The sequence below is a fragment of the Rosa rugosa genome, chromosome 3, assembly GCF_958449725.1.
Source record: "Rosa rugosa chromosome 3, drRosRugo1.1, whole genome shotgun sequence".
Taxonomy (NCBI): domain Eukaryota; kingdom Viridiplantae; phylum Streptophyta; class Magnoliopsida; order Rosales; family Rosaceae; genus Rosa; species Rosa rugosa.
This window is the reverse complement of record NC_084822.1, coordinates 58,197,849-58,214,366: the sequence shown is the minus strand read 5'-3', so window position 1 is coordinate 58,214,366 and position 16,518 is coordinate 58,197,849.

Genomic DNA, 16,518 nt, shown 5'->3' with positions numbered 1-16,518 from the left:
GTGAAGTACGTAGATTAGAATGCTTATTTTTGTCCATTTACCCCATCTTTAGGAATTTTTTTCCCACTTACCCTATTAAGTTTTTTTAATTCCCTCTTACCCAAAACACTCTAAGGAAGTGCTCCCTAATACCCCATTAAGGTTTTATTTTTAAATACCATTTTACCCTCACCCCTTTGTTACTTAGAGAGAGAGAGAGAGAGAAATCATAGAAGACTTCGCCGGATTCTAGCTAGAATTCCGGTCACCGGTCGCCACTCGCTGGACTTTTCTGAAAACCTCGCCGGAGGTTGCCGGAAAGGTTATAGCGGCAATAGACGTCTATTGGGGGCAATAGACGTCTATTGTCCCCTAATAGAGGGCCAATAAACCTCTATTGCCCCCCAATAGAACTTTCGGTCGCCGAATGGGAACTAATCTTCTTAAATTTAGACAAATAAAACTTTGATTAAAGAAAAAAAAAACGAGAAGATTATATCAATTCAAAACGTCTATTGCCCCCCCCCCCCAATAGACCTTTAACAGCCCTCTATTGCCCCAATAGAACTTTTTTTTTTTTTTTTTTTTTTTTCATTTTGGGCTTATGCCCCATTTTACCCAAAAAAAAAAAGAAGAAGAAAGAATTTGATTTGGGCACCCAGAGAAAAGCTCTGGTCACCAAATCGCCGTTCTCCTCCGCCACTGGCGTACCAAATCAACGTTCTCCTCTGCCACCGGCCTGTATCGAGGGTTGGAGAGCCTGGGTCGAGCACCGGAGGTCGAGCTCGAGCGCCAAATCTTGCCGAAGATGAGCTCCGATTTTGATTTCGTGATCGGCGAAGCCCAAGCAACCGGTGATCCTACCGGTTCCGATTGCGGCCTGAAAGTGAGGGTAGATGCTGAATCGTGGAGCGGAAAACGGCGTCGCTGCAGAGGGAGAAGAGGTCGGCCAAGTCGTGGTGATGAGAGAGGAGGACGGAACCAGAATCGGAGATGCAGTCGACGGCGACGCAGTCAAGGTGGACGGCGGCGAAAATCTACCCCAGTTTGTTGGGGTTTCGGCCCACGGCGGTCTGGGCCTGGGCGATCCAGCGACGTTGGGGCTTTGCAGGGCGCGGGGAGGGAGAGAGAGAAAGAGAGAGGGGGCAGTGTAATTAATTACTTAAATCAAGGAAAAAACTGTCATTTTCCTTTAAACAAGGTAAGTGGGAATAAAATTTTGTTGTTGGGGTAAGTGGGATAACTTTGTCCAATTTTAGTGCTTTGGGTCAAGGACCCTTTTATTTTTGTACTTCTTTTTAGTTCGTGCAGAAAAGTTTTTTTTTTTTTTTTTTTTTTTTTTTTTTCTAATATAAAATGCAATCATTAGAAGCAATTAGTCAATCATATTATACTTTAACAGTTTTGATAATCTCTAATTTAGTAATTTTATTATATTTTCTTTATAGAAAAAAATAGAAGCAAAAGGAAATTACAAAGCAAAAACCTTTGATACTCACGGAAAACTCTCTCTCTCAGAAAGATCCCTAGAAGAAAAACCCTAGCCGCTTTTGCACTCGTTCGGCGGCCCTCCGCATCGGCGTCGTCTTCGACCTCGTTGGCGCGTTGTGGGTGCGGCCAGACGGGTCTACTTGACTATCAGGGACATCGGGTCCTTGATGGATGATGATGGAAAGTCTCAAGGACGATCGAGTCGCATGGATGGTTATGGATTGACGACTTCAGTGACTTCTAATCGACCACAATCTACCTCGTCAGGGAATGAAGGTGAAGGCAGATCCAAGTCTGTGTTGAATTTCCCGATTGGCTGGAATGGCGGCTCCGGTTTGAATTGGCTCCAATCTGGCCTAGTTTGGATGGTGCGTGCACTGTCGATGACGACTGGAGATGGACCTGCCGGAGATCGCTGGACGGCAGAGACGAGGTTGAGGTGATGGGGATTCTGGGGCTGGTATCTTTGCAGGCTTCTTGGTGGGCTCTATGGTGGTAGGGCTTGGTTTTTAACCATGGGCCCAAATTGGCTTATTTTTGTTTTTAGTTGTTTTTGTCTTTTACAATTAGGTGGTTTTATGCCAATAATAAGTCCATTCCGTTACAGGTTAGGGTTATGTGGGTTGGTCCCGATCTATGCACTCTGTGTGCCTTATCTGCTCTAAGTTGGTGGCGAGTTTCTTGCATTGGCAAATAGTCGCAGCTTCTTAGTGGCAGTAATGTGTCTGCTCTAGGTAGGAGACGAGTTCCTTGCTTGGTCAAATGGTCGCTACCGCCTGGTGGCAGGGTGAGACTAACTGTCGTCGGATCTATTCTCCGGTGGTAACATAGTAGAAACGTTGTGCTTATAGTAAAAATGTTATGTTGTAATCGGGTTACATATCGAGTTATCTTTCCGTTATGTCACCGCTATGTCAAAGTAAATGGAGTGTCAGTATATCACTCTTTACTAGTTGGTGCTTGTTAGAATACATGTCTTATGTAGAGATTTCTGATATTATTTTGGGAAATACTGTAGGTGCTTTTTGTAATCAAAAGTTTTGGCTCAATGTCCCCCCTTTGTATTTGACAGTTCTATTAATCAAAACTTGAGGGCAGCTACACAAGCTCTTTATTCGGAAAAAAAAAAAAAAAAATCAAATTTGAAAGCTTACAAATAGTAAAAATGAGTCTTAAATTTGTTAAAACATCTACAGTAAACTATGCTTTAAAAATGACGTGGGTAAGACTGATTTATTCAAATCGAGCAGCTAATTATGTAATCACTTTAATGGTATTTCGGATGCGCCAAGTGCTGGGCTACTCTATTTGTTGTTCCCGCAGTGTAAAACTCAATTGGAAAGTTGGAATCACTCTTCAACTTGAAATTTCTTTGATGCTCGTAAACAGTTTAATCATAAACAGTTGGATTTAGGGTTTTTGTCCATTTACCCCATTTTTAGGGGTTTTTTTCCCACTTATCCCATTAAGTTTTTTTAATTCCCTCTTACACAAAACACTTTAAGGAGGTCTTCCCTAATACCCTATTAAGGTTTTTTTTTTGTTTTTTAATTTTTTTTAATACCATTTTACCCTCACCCCTTTGTTACTTAGAGAGAGAGAGAGAGAAAGAGAGAGAGAAACCATAGGAGACTTCGCCAGAGCCGGTCACCGGTCAACTTTCTCCGGAATCAGGTCACCGGCCGCCGGATTCCGGTCATCGGCCGCCGCCCACCGGACTTTTTTGAAAACCTCACCGGAGGTCCCCAAAGAAGTTGTCCGAGATCTCATAGGTCGCCGGAAAAGTTTATTACCCTCAAATAGATATCTATTGCCCCCGAATAGAGGGGCAATAAACCTCTATTGCCCCCCAATAGACGCGGGGGGCAATAGAGATTTATGAAACCTCGCCGGAAGTCTCCAAAGAGGTTGTTGTAGATCTCATATGGGGTCGGAGAGGTTTATTTCCCCCTGAATAAACCTGTATTGCCCCCCAATAAACATCTATTGCCCCCTAATACCCCTTCATTTCTTAAAATTAGACAAATAAAACTTTGATTAAAGAAAAAAAAACGAGAAGATTACATCAATTCAAAATGTCTACTGCCCCCCAATAGACGTCTATTGCCCCCCGATATATTTTTTTTCTTTGATCTTTCCTTATGGGCCTTCTGCCCCCACTTTACCAAAATAAATTAATTAATTAAATTCTGCACTCATTTTACAAAAAAAAAAAAAAAAACAATTTGGGCACCCAGAAAATGCTCTGGGCACCCAAGTCAAAAGCCGGATGCGTTTCTCGCCGGTGTTCGGAGCTCCGACTCTAAAGTAGTTGCATCTGGTCGAGCTGGTCCAAAGTAGATCATTCAATCAATCACAGCCTTAGAGACGACGACACCGGTGATGCCGAAGATGACGACGACGAAGTCGGTGCTGGAAAACAACGGAGAAGAAGGCTGACTGAGGGATTAGTGCGGGGAAGAAGGTTCGGATCGGACTCGGAGCTTTTGTAATTAAGATCCTTGTCGTCGTCATCGATAACGTCCTTGCACAGAGAGAGAGTGAGAGAGAGAGAGATGGATCCTCGTCGCCGGCGTTGGGGTCCTCCTCCTTGCAGAGAGAGAGAGAGATGGATCCTCGGGTCTTCGTCGACGTCCTCGCAGAGAAAGAGATCGGTGATGAGAGAGAAAGTGAGAGAGAGAGTCGTCGACGTCTTCCTTGCAGAGAGAGAGAGATCGGTGATGAGAGGGAGTCTTCGACGACGTCCTTGCAGAGAGAGAGAGAGTTGACGTCGTCCTTGCAGAGAGAGATCGATGATGAGAGAGAGTCGGCGAGAGAGATAAGAGTGGAGACCTGTAATTTTTAATTTTTTGGAGCCTAAAATCGTCATTTAGCTATCAAGTGGGGTTAGTGGGAACAAAATTTTGTTGGTGGTGTAAGTGGACTACTTTTAGTCTATTTTGGTGCTATGGGACAAGGACCCTTTTTAAATTATGATACGTCTAAAATGAAATACTAGTAATGTCCAATTTTGTTTCTAGAAAATAAACATTCCAATTACTTAGTAATATTTTTTTTCTATAAAAGAAAAACTAAAGACCCCCTTGAAATGAAAGATTTCATTATGTTTGTTCCTCATCGAAAGAAAAATCGCAACAAGAAAAATAATAATTAAATACGTACAATTATATATAGATATGTCCTATATATCAAGCATAGAGGAGGTGAATAGGCTTAGTTAGAAATATAGTTAATTTTAACATGATTAAAATCAGAGTTACTGAAGATTGCATATATCCTATCATTCAAGAATTGTGAAAACTAAATCTTGTAAACCAATCTATATTTTCTTTGTTCTCCAAACACACAAAAACAATCATAAAATGAACTAATGAAGAACATGAACACATAGGACTATTGAAGTTAATGTTTTGAATAACCGATCAAAACCAACATTCACTTTCTGTCGTATTCATATTATCAATTACATTTAAACAAGAGCATGTGATATCAATCTAGATTAGGCCCATGCATTAATATTTGGGGTTTTGTCCATTTACCCCATTTTTAAGGATTTTTTTCCCACTTACCCCATTTAGTTTTTTTAATTCCCTCTTACTCAAAACACTCTAAGGAGGTCTTCTCTAATACCCCATTATGTTTTTTTTTTTGTTTTTTAATTTTTTTTAATACCATTTTACCCTCACCCCTTTATTACTTTTTTTTTTTTGAATGACACCCCTTTATTACTTAGAGAGAGAGAGAGAGAGAGAGAGAGAGAGAGAAAATGGAAGAGAGAGAAACCATAGGAGACTTCGCCGGAGCCGATCACCGGTCAACTTTCGCCGGATTCCGGTCGCCGGAATCCGATCACCGGCTGCCGCCCACCGGAATTTGCTGGAAATCTCACCGGAAAGGTCTTTTTTACCCCAATAGACATCTATTGCTCCCTAAAAGAGGGGTAATAGAGGTCTATTGCCTCCCAATAGATGTCTATTGCCCCCCAATACACGACTATCAGCCATGTATTGCCCCCCAATAGACCTCTATTACCCCCCAATAGACGTCTATCAGCCATGTATTGCCCCCCAATAGAAGTTTATTGCCCTCCAATAGATGTCTATTGCCCCCCAATAGAATTTTCGGTCGCCGGAATGAGAATTAATCTTCATAAAATTAGACAAATAAAACTTTGATTAAAGAAAAAAACGAAGAGATTATATAAATTCAAAACGTCTATTGCCCTCCAATAGATGTTTATTGCCCCCCAATAGACATTCAAAATTTTTTTTCTTTCCTACTGTCCCATTACTTGGTTTGGGCACCAAGAAAATGTTCTGGGCACCCCAATCAATAGTCGAACCAAAACCACCGGATCTAATCAGGACGCCGACCTCTCTCACCTCTCCGAACCTCTAATCCTCGTCGGAGTAGCCACCGACGCTTTTCTCTTCCTCGCTGACCTTGATACGAAGCTCGACAGAGAGAGAGATAGAGACGCCGGAGATTGTAACCCTTCCACGGTTCCATTTCGCAAAGCTTCAACAAAATAGTTTCTGCAAAATTCAGACCTCGATCGGATAGTGTGGCCAGAGAATGAGGGCGAATTCGACGAAGAAGTCACGGTTATCAGGAAATCCTTGCCGGAGGAGAAGGCGACCCTGCGAGAGAGACTGCACCGACAATGATCTGCAATCCGAGCCCATCTCTGTCGTTGGAGCTTTGAAGCAGCTCGCCGGAGAAGGTGGCGATGTAGATTCAGGTGAAGGGAGGAGATGCAGCAGGTCGCCGACGTCGATATGGAGAGAAAGACTAGTCTGGAGAGAGAGAAAGAGGAGAGAGGAGAGAATAGAGAAGAGATAGAGATCGGGATGAGAGAGATGAGAGAGAGTGGCATGGCATGTAATTCATTAATTAGATTGAGGGCATAATAGTTATTTCGTTTTAAATTGGGTTAGTAGGAATAAAAATCTCTTGCTGGGGTAAGTGAGATAACTTTGGCTCATTTTGGGGCTTTTGGTCAAGGACCCTTAATGTTTTTATTTACTCCTTTTGTATTTGTTGGGTGTAAAGTTCACAGCAAGAGAGTAATATAAATCTTTAAATGCTTTGCCTCTCTTCTTTTGTGAACTGGTCTGCAACTCACATTGTATATATCCCCCACATTGACTTTTTGTTGGTGACAAAAAAATTCGAAGAGAATTTTGATTTTCCAATGAATGCGGACTGGAGCAAGAGCTGACTTGGAATGATCGAGAAGTTTCTTTTGAGCATTGACTTGAAGTTTGACCGTCGGCTGCAAGAGGAGGAGGAGGCTACCTGCAGAAAACTTTCCGATGCCTAAATCAATAATTGTTTAAGTCTAGAAAGAATCAGAATGAGATTGATTAACTGGACGTCAAGCTTTCTTTATATAGGCGACAATTTACTTGGAGGACAAGCCTTCATTACCTCTACTTTTATGAGACGGTCATTCATTGCGCATTTACAACAGTCATTCAATGCGCACTTATAATCGTAATCATTGCGCGTTTACTATCGTACTTAAGACCATAATCATTGTCGCTTTCATGACCGATATTTACCGCCACAATAATGACCAAATTAATTGCCCTAATGAGAGGTCCAAAAATAGGGGGGTTTTGGATATAAGTTCCAAATCTGAAGTTTGCAGGGTCACATTGTCCTATAAACAATATGCATAAAGAAACAAACTTCGATTTGAAAGAGACTAACTTTGAGTAGCAACAGAAACAGAGACAACAAGAAGAGAAGCCAAAAGAACCCATGTCGCCATTGCCATTACTACTTTGCTTTGCTTCTGTTGCAAACTCTCAGAGTGACAGAGAGAAGGTGAGGTGGGTCATTCAGTCTCAGATGGAAGTTTGAGGTGACGAGTTAGCAATGTGTCGGCTTCGTTTTGAGTGCAAGAGCTTTGCTAAAACAGACAGCTATTATTTCCTCCTTTTTTTTTTATTGCTTATTTCATAAGAGAGAGACGCAGAAACAAGAAAGTGGGGGAAATTATAATACGGTTCAGGACCATGGTACACTTAGTGGTTCGGGTTAATGTTATTGGCCCGTATGTCTTGCAGTTATTTCTAAATGGTCTCTTAATTTAATTTTATTATTATTATTATTTTCACCCCCTGCATGGTTCTCACCAAATTCGAGTGATATTATTGACTTAAATTACCACATGACAGTGACACGTAGTACGACCACATAATAATTCATCAGAAATTAGTGGTAGTTAAAGGGTCTCCTGGCTAAGCAAGGCTACATCAGGTGGTGACAATTACTTAAATACACTTGTATAACTGTTCAACACGAGAGTAATCCAACTGTTTATGCTTAAGCTGTTTACGAGCATCAAAGAAATTTCAAGTTAAGAGTGATTCAAACTTTCCAATTGAGTTTTACATTAAGTGAACAACAAACGTGCTAGCTACTCTTTGGCGTATTTGAAGTACCATTAAAGTGATTATATAGTTAGCTGCTCGATTTGAACAAATCAATTTTATCTACGTCAATTTTGAAGCAAATTTCACTACAGATGTTTTAACAAATTTAAGACTCATTTTTACTATTTGTAAGCTTTCAAATTCGATTTCATTGCTTCACAAAGATTTTTGCTTTGTAATTTCCTTCGCTTCTATTTTTTTATAAAGAAAATATAATAAAATTAAAAATAAAATTACTATATTAGAGATGATCGAAACTCTAAAGTATGCTGGACTAATTGCTTTTAATCACCGCATTTTATATTGAAAAAGAAAATTCGTGCATGAACTAAAAAGAAATACAAAAATAAAAGCATTCTAATCTAAGTACTTCGCTTACTTAAGACAATCTAAAAGAGGCCTTGACCCTATGTCATGGGCTCATGGCCTTACAACAAAGTATCTACAGATGGGTCATCTGATAAAAAAAAATTCTTCGGCCATAAATTTATCGTTTTCTTTGCAAAACTTAGAGTAACTCATGAACTTATATAATGAAGATTGAATGTGTTATAAGCAATTAGATTGAGCTGGTTGATAATACTTCCCATGTGTGAGGATTTATCTTAAAAGTACTTGTTCAATGTAATTTAAGGAAGAAATCTACTTAGTGTAGCCTGAGACAGACAATAATTTTCTGATGTGAGGCTATTCGGCTCTTATATTTGAAGGAGATGTCAACACCGGTCATATAAGATCATGTATATGATAATGCACCTAGTAAATCTAATTTGTTACTTCCAGTTACATAAAAATACAATTAATATTAGAGTGGTTCTAGTTAGACAACAAAAGTTTATATTTGTACCTCCTCTTCAATATTTCCACACTAAACTACCAATTTTCTCCCTCTTTTTAATTTTGTTTAGATCGATCTAGTCATATTCATAAACATGCTATCAGTTGGCTTGAAATCTTGAATTCAATTCCATCTAGATGGTGGCCCAAACTAACAAGCTGGGTATTACCATATTGGCATCAAATAAAACAAACTAAGAGTAAAGCCTGTGCCCATGCAATCATGCATGTATGATTGTTCTTTACTTAAAAGATTAAAAGGCGAAGCAATAAAGATCTGGTTTCAATATCTTGGACCCTACTCTTCAAGAAGTGAGGGATGCGGTCTTTCAACTTGGTGCGCTTAAGGCCCCTGGCCCTGACGGATTTTCAGGTACCTTTTACCAGTCCTATTGGGATATTGTCAAGCTTGTAGTCAAAGAGGCCACTTCTCATTCCTTTTCAGCTAGGTCTCTGCCTGATCAGTTTAACTGCACCTTTATTGCTCTCATCCCAAAAGTGGAAACCCCTGAGCATGCTTCCCAATTTCGCCCTATTGCTCTGTGTAACTTTGCATACAAAATTCTTACAAAAATCATTTCCAACCGACTTCGTCCTTTCATGCCGGAACTCATTTCCGAAAACCAATCTGCCTTTGTTTCTGGGAGACAAATCCAAGACAATATTCTTGTTGCTCATGAATGTTTCCACCATCTTAAGCTTCTAAAATCTGGTTCGGATGGTGAGTTTGCTCTAAAGCTTGACATGAACAAAGCATATGACCGCGTCGACTGGAAGTTTCTGGAATTGGTTTTACTAAAATTAGGGTTTCATCCTTCTTGGGTCCGATTAGTGATGGCCTGTGTCACTTCTGTTTCTATGGCTGTGTTGGTCAATGGTACTCCTGGCAGGAAGTTCAGGCCTACAAGGGGATTGAGACAGGGTGACCCACTTTCCCCTTTTCTTTTTCTTTTCATCAACGATGTTCTTTCGTCAATGATTAGAAGAATCTGCAATAACCGTCTTCTTGACGCTGTTAAGCTTGGTCTGGATGGCCCAGAAGTTAGTCACCTCTTCTTTGCTGATGATTCCATTTTCTTCCTCAAGGCCACCTTATACAATTGTGAGGTATTATCTGACACTCTTCATATGTATTGCACTGCTTCTGGTCAATCAATTAATCTTCACAAGTCCTCCTTATACTTTAGTCCCAACACAAGACCGGAGATTGTTCATCTCATTAGCCATATCTTGGGGATGAAAGCTGTGACGAATCCGGGTTCGTATTTGGGTCTTCCTACCATTTGGGGTCGATCAAAGATTTCTGCTCTGAATTATGTGAGAGAGAGAATTGATAAAAAAATTGAGGGCTGGAACCTTTCAACCTTATCTCAGGCAGGGAAGGAGACCATGATTAAAGCGGTCGCGCTTGCTGTTCCAGCGTATCCTATGACCGTTTTCAAGTTTCCCAAAACGGTATGTAATAAGATTTCTTCCTCATTGGCCAATTTCTGGTGGGGGAGTGGTGCATCCAAGTCGGGTATTCACTGGAAGAATTGGGATATGCTTGGCCTCCCAAAATCTGTTGGAGGTCTTGGCTTCCGCAACCTTGCAGATTTCAACATTGCTCTCCTAGCTAAGCAAGGGTGGCGTCTATTATCCAATCCTCAAGCGCTATGGGCTCGGGTTTTGAAAAGTTTGTACTTCCCACACTGTTCATTTCTCCATGCAGTTCGAGGTCCGTCCCCTTCTTGGGCGTGGTCTAGTTTGATGGAGGGTAGATCTCTCCTTGCTGCTGGCTCTCTTTGGCAAATCGGTTCTGGGGTGTGTGTCAATTTTTGGCGTGACAATTGGATTCCACGACATCCGAACTTTAATCTAAGTTCCCTTATGCCCCCTCATGCTCCATTTACGCCGGTCTCCTCACTCATTGACAGATCTGCAAATGTGTGGAATCTGCCCGCCTTACAAGTACTTCTTCCGTCTGAGGTAATCAGTGCTATCCGTGCTACACAATTTGGGCCCCCTCTTGACTCAGACAAGCTCATTTGGTCTGCATCCACTTTGGGGGAGTACACAGTCAAATCTGGTTATAAATTTGCCGTTTCAAGGTCCATTCCCACTCTCATTTGTCACCCCCATCAGTCTCACCAAATTCATCCTCAAGTCTGGAAGTGGATTTGGAAACTTCGTGCCCCATCCAAAATCAAGTTCTTCTTGTGGCGTGCTGCATCCAACATTTTGGCTACGAACTCAAACAGGTTTAGAAGACACTTGACTACTTCTTCTATATGTCCTCTCTGTGACTCTAATCCGGAGACGATTGAACATGGGTTACTTCTCTGTCCTCTGGTTATTCTGACCTGGTTTTCTCATCCTCTCACCTACCGTATCGACACTCAAGGAATTACCACCTTTGACAATTGGTTGTTGGCGCTGTTCAATTCTGACAATGGTTTAGCTCTGGATGATGCTCATTTCCCCACCCATGTTGCTTTCCTCTTGTGGTATATTTGGAAATACAGGTGTAATCTCATTTTCAAGCAAGTTCCTTATAATCCTTCGATTGTCGCTTCCCTAGCCTTCGCTGCATCAGGGGAATTCCTTCAGATCCCTCCCAAGCTGCTTCCCCCACGACACTCTGGCGTCGCTGATCTGTCTACCAGGGAGACCCATTGGTCTGCCCCTCAATGTGGTTCTCTTAAAATTAATACGGATGCGGCTTGGGATGAAGATTCGCACTCTTGTGGTTTGGCGGTGGTGATTCGTGATCCATCTGGAATCATTGTGGGGGGCTCCTCCAGGTTTGACTTCTCTTCCTCTCCTTTGGCTGCTGAAGCTATGGCTATTGAGCTTGGCCTCATCGCAGCCTCCTCCCTCTCCCTCTCTTCTCTACTGCTGGAATCTGATTCATTATCTCTGATTTCGGCTCTGCAAAATCCCCTTTCTACGGTGGGCTGGACGGCTTCCCCAATTGTTGCTCGTATACGAGCTCTTGCCGGCCGCTTCCATCGTGTTAACTGGCGTTGGGTCAGTTGAAAAGCCAACGGTGCTGCTGATCTTGTGGCTTCCATGGCTTTACGCAGGGTGTGTCATGTTGATTGGTACTCCAATCCTCCCCCCTCCCTTATGCGTATTTTGCTCTTCGATGCTGCGGCTCCCCCTCCTTAGCTGTGCCTTTGGAGTTTTTTTGCTTTCTTAGTTTCTTTGTTTGTTGCTTTGGTTCTTTCCTTTGTTTTGTTTCCTCTGTAATGTTTCTTCAATGCCAAAAAAAAAAAAAAAAAAAAAAAACATCATTACTCCTATTCTACTAGATTAATGAGAAATTAATTGGTGTTTGAATTTAAACTCAAAAAGATAGTGACTATTTGGATTAGTATCTTACGGAATATTATGATCCAAATTCAGCAAATCATCTTATTCGATCATCTTGCAAGTTGGATTGACCAACAAGGCAACAACAATGCAAAGAAAGATGTGTGCTCAGAGAGAGAGAGAGAGAGATCTGTCAAATGGGCTTCTGTTCTTAAGAGACCTGGGTGCAATTGGTTTGTTTTTTTTTTCCTTTTCAGTAATCTATAGGGGCGTGATAGGAAGTAAAAAATTTCAAAGATTAAGAGAGGTTTAAATATTAAATTTAGAGCTTTAACTAGAACCACCCTTAATATTATATGCAATAATAGAGAAAAAAAAACCTTGGCCTTGTTAACACTTGCATTTGAAAGACTAGCGTTAGGATATTTAAAAGAGCGGAACTAGAATTTTTAAATTTTTTTTTTGTTATAAATTTGAAAGAGCCAAGATTTGCAAGGGTGTTCATTTTTGTTAGAGGTACACAACATGACGAAAGGGCAGAGGCACGGAACTAGGGTGGGTCTGGGCTATGCTGCAGCCCATCCCAATTTTTGAAGGAAAAAAAAATTTAATATATGTAATCAAATTTCTCAAATCAAGCCTATTAACTCAGCAAAGGGAAGAGACAAACTAGAACAAACTAGCAGCAATTAACTTCTCAAAATCAAGAATGAGACTCTAATTGTGGGTCATGCTTATGTAACCATCAATTAATGTAATTGTTATAAACTCTATCTTTTCGAAGTTTTGATTAGCCATACTTCAATTACCTTCTAAATAGTCTTTGTAGGCATATTATATTTTGTTTGGTTCGATAGTGAGCCATACACAAAAATTCCTATCCATTCCATCAATATATGTATAGAGCATCAAAAGAACAAGAACTCGAGGGGAAGAAATTGACAACATAAGGTTAATTCCGGCCCCCTCATTATGATTTTCTGGTTCTATCTTGCAAATAGGTATTGTTTTATAGTGGAAAATGTTCATCTTTTCTCTTGTTTTCCCTGACATTTTCAGCATAATTGTCTTCTCTTAATAGTGGTGTATTGTATTTAGATTTGTATAGTTTCCTTTTTTTTTTTTTTTTTTTTCTCCTTCAAGTTTCAGGCTCACAGGTATTTATGTTTTAAGGACCTTCTATGCCATTGCTTCTGCCTCGGGGTACATAAGAGTAAAATTCAGAAGTCCAAAGTCACCAAACGGTCAGTGCTGATTAATCCTCCTGATGCCCAAAGTGGTTGATTCCTGGCCCTTTTTTTTTTTTTTTTAGGTTGTTGGACCAAGGTGGTTGGACTCCCGGGGGCCATTTCAGACGATGAAGAAGACCTCATCACCATGCTTCACAACATCTTAGGCAACAGGTACTTAATTGCTACCCTAGCTTGGTACCTTTAGATGGTCATTGATACTTTGAAAGGCTTAATTCCAACATCCAGTCGTTCTGGGATTTGCTAGCTAGCTAGGGTTCCATTTCCGAAAGCATCGATCGGTCTTTTCACTCTTTTGGATGTTATGTTATATATCCAACGCGCCATGTTACAGTACTGCCATTTAGGTTCGTCGTCGTTTTTGTTTCACTTAACTAAAACTAATTAACGGGAAAATGATGGATAATTTTTTCGGGACCTGCCAGGCTCGCTTATCTAACTGTACGTTTTGATTGGGCGTCCATAATCATAAACTGGGATAAGTTCTGCAACTCTATTGAAGATGGCCAGATTTGGTCATAAAATCCAGACCCTGACCCACCCTAGTGTTCGGGGGTGAGGAACGCGCGTGCCTAGTCTCCAGGCTTTTTTTTTGACGATTTAGTCTCCAGGCTTAAGCATGGTGTCCAACGTTACGTACCGGTCCCAACTCAACTGTGGAACGTGGAATGTGGATTAGGCACGCCCAAATTTAAAAAAAAAAAAAACTGTGGAACGTGGACCGACACCTTCAAATTTCGAGATAATTGGTCCTACGTGACTGTGGTCTTACTGTTTATTTTAAAACGTGAACAACATTTGTGAATTTTTGAGACTGACAAAAATAATTGAGTTCGCAAATCTTTTGTTTTTGGATGCGGTTGGATTCGTTGTACTTTTTGATTTATGACAATTGAGCGAGTTGTAAAAAAAATCTATTATTAAAATTCGAGTACTGAAAATTCAACTAGATTGATGATCTATGTCGTTTTGAGAGACATGTATATTTGATAAATGAATGATCAGTTTGGATGTGGTTCGATTTATCTTAGTCTTTGACTTATGGTTGTATGAATTTGTTTTTCCTTATGCCGAACGCTTTCAAGTTTGTAATCAAGGTTCATAGATAAAATTCAAGCACTAAAAAATTCAATTAAATTGATGATTTATGTCGTTTGAGTGATAGGGGACTCCGATAAACCGGAGATCAAGAAGATTGCAATATACAAATGTAGGTAACACTCTACATTTCTGACGTACCATGTCGAGCATTACTCCCCAGTCCCAACTCACAAATAAAGAGATGCACTGAGGGTTTTGCTTCGTGTGCGTTCTGTTCCATTTGTGGTAGTGTTCATGCTTTTCTTCTTAAGCTAAGCCTCAGAGACTAGCTCGTCATGGAGAAGCAAGCTATAGACTTTGTTTAAGCTTTTTATCGCTAATGAGAGAAGATTTGTTAGTGTAGGGTTATTTTGAAGGTTCGTTTTTTTTCTTTCGATGAACGTTTGTTAGTTTATTGGACAAAGCCTCAGTGCCTCACAAATTTGAAATTATAAAGACATGCACATTTTGTATGAGCAGTACCTTTCTATGTGAAAATGATGCGACTTGGACCAATTTATTTTGGAGCTCGTCCAGTCAAGTTAGCTGTATGATTCCATAAGAGCATCTCCAGAGGATAGGTTAAATTTCTTGTGCCAAATTTAAAATTGAAGGATGACATGGAAATTTGACATTTATTGAAACTCTACACCAACCCATAGGTCAAATAAATATTATTAGTTTATTACTTACTCTCTCTCTTCCTCGTCTGTTTCTCTCTTTACTGTTCTTCCTTCTCTTTCTCTATTTTCCTCTGTTCTTTCTGAAAATCAGAGCTTGGGATAAGGCAGATCAAGGACTTGAAAATCAGGTAAACTTGGGATAAGGTAGATCAAAGACGGTGGACGTTATGTAGTTCTCTTTGGAAATCAATTTTTTCTCTCTGTCTCTATCTTCCTCTCCTGTTTGGACTGTTTCTCTCCATGTTTTTCACTTCTTCTTTTTTCAATTACTAATCAATCATCCTAGCCACCTAGTTCTTGATCCACCTAGTTCTCTTTTCAGAGACCATTTTATACCCAGCGATTTCCGGATTCGCTGCACTTTTCAGAAACCCAAATCCCATCATCAAAAACAAACATCTATCTTCTCATCGTTTTGTTTCCATCTTCTTTCATTAGAAACAAGGCAAAGGCTTAGAAGCCCATAATTATAGAAAGGAAATAAGATCAGAACTGGAAAGGAAATAAGATCTGATCTCTGGTTTCATGCATAGTTGGGTAAATAGAGAGAGAGAGAGAGAGAGAGAGAGATGAGAACGCAGAAGGGAAGAGAGTGAGGCGAGAAGAAAGAAATAATAAAAAAAATAAAAGACAGAGGGAGCTGCGTCTGTCAAATTTGACAGTGGAGGGCTCTATGTCAAATCCACGTGTGTATGACACAAGGTTTTAAATATCAGTATTTTCATATCTATCGGTACTTTGAAAAAGTGAGATATCGGATATATCGGGGATACAGTGTACGAAAATATCGTTTTTGAAAATAGTCAATTTATTAGAAATTTAAAACTACATATAAATACATATGAATGTCAACTTCATCTACATCCAAAAAGAGACTCTAGGCGGTTGAAAAGCCGCTCGCTGGTCTACGAAAATGCAATAATCAGACCAAGACATATGACCCATATAGTGCGAATTGTAGTGATGAACATGATAGTTATAGATCTCTTTAGAGCTGCCGACTGTTTCCCCTATAAGGGGATAATAAGGATGAACTCAACTAGATGACTGATTATATACTTCTCCATATTGATTATATCCATAAGCATCATAACCAAATTGATTGTTGCCTTCATGAGATTCATTTGAGATCCCACTGCGCTCTGTGCCTAAACTGATAGAGTCAAAACTTAAGGCAATTGAAGAAACATCAGATGGGGTACTTTGATCATCAGTTGCACCTCTAGTCCTCCTCCCATATCGGGTCTTCTCTTGAGCACCATGACCAGCTGTTCTCACTCCGTGGTCTTCATCTTGGGTGGCATGATCAAAATTACCTTCACAGGTAAATTGGAATCCTCCACCCACAGAAGATTGTCCATATTCATATCTTTCACCTCCACCACCTGTTCCGCTTCCACCCTCTCCACCATCATCAGAACTATCTGGAGTTGCTGTACCACCCCACGCATCATCACTATC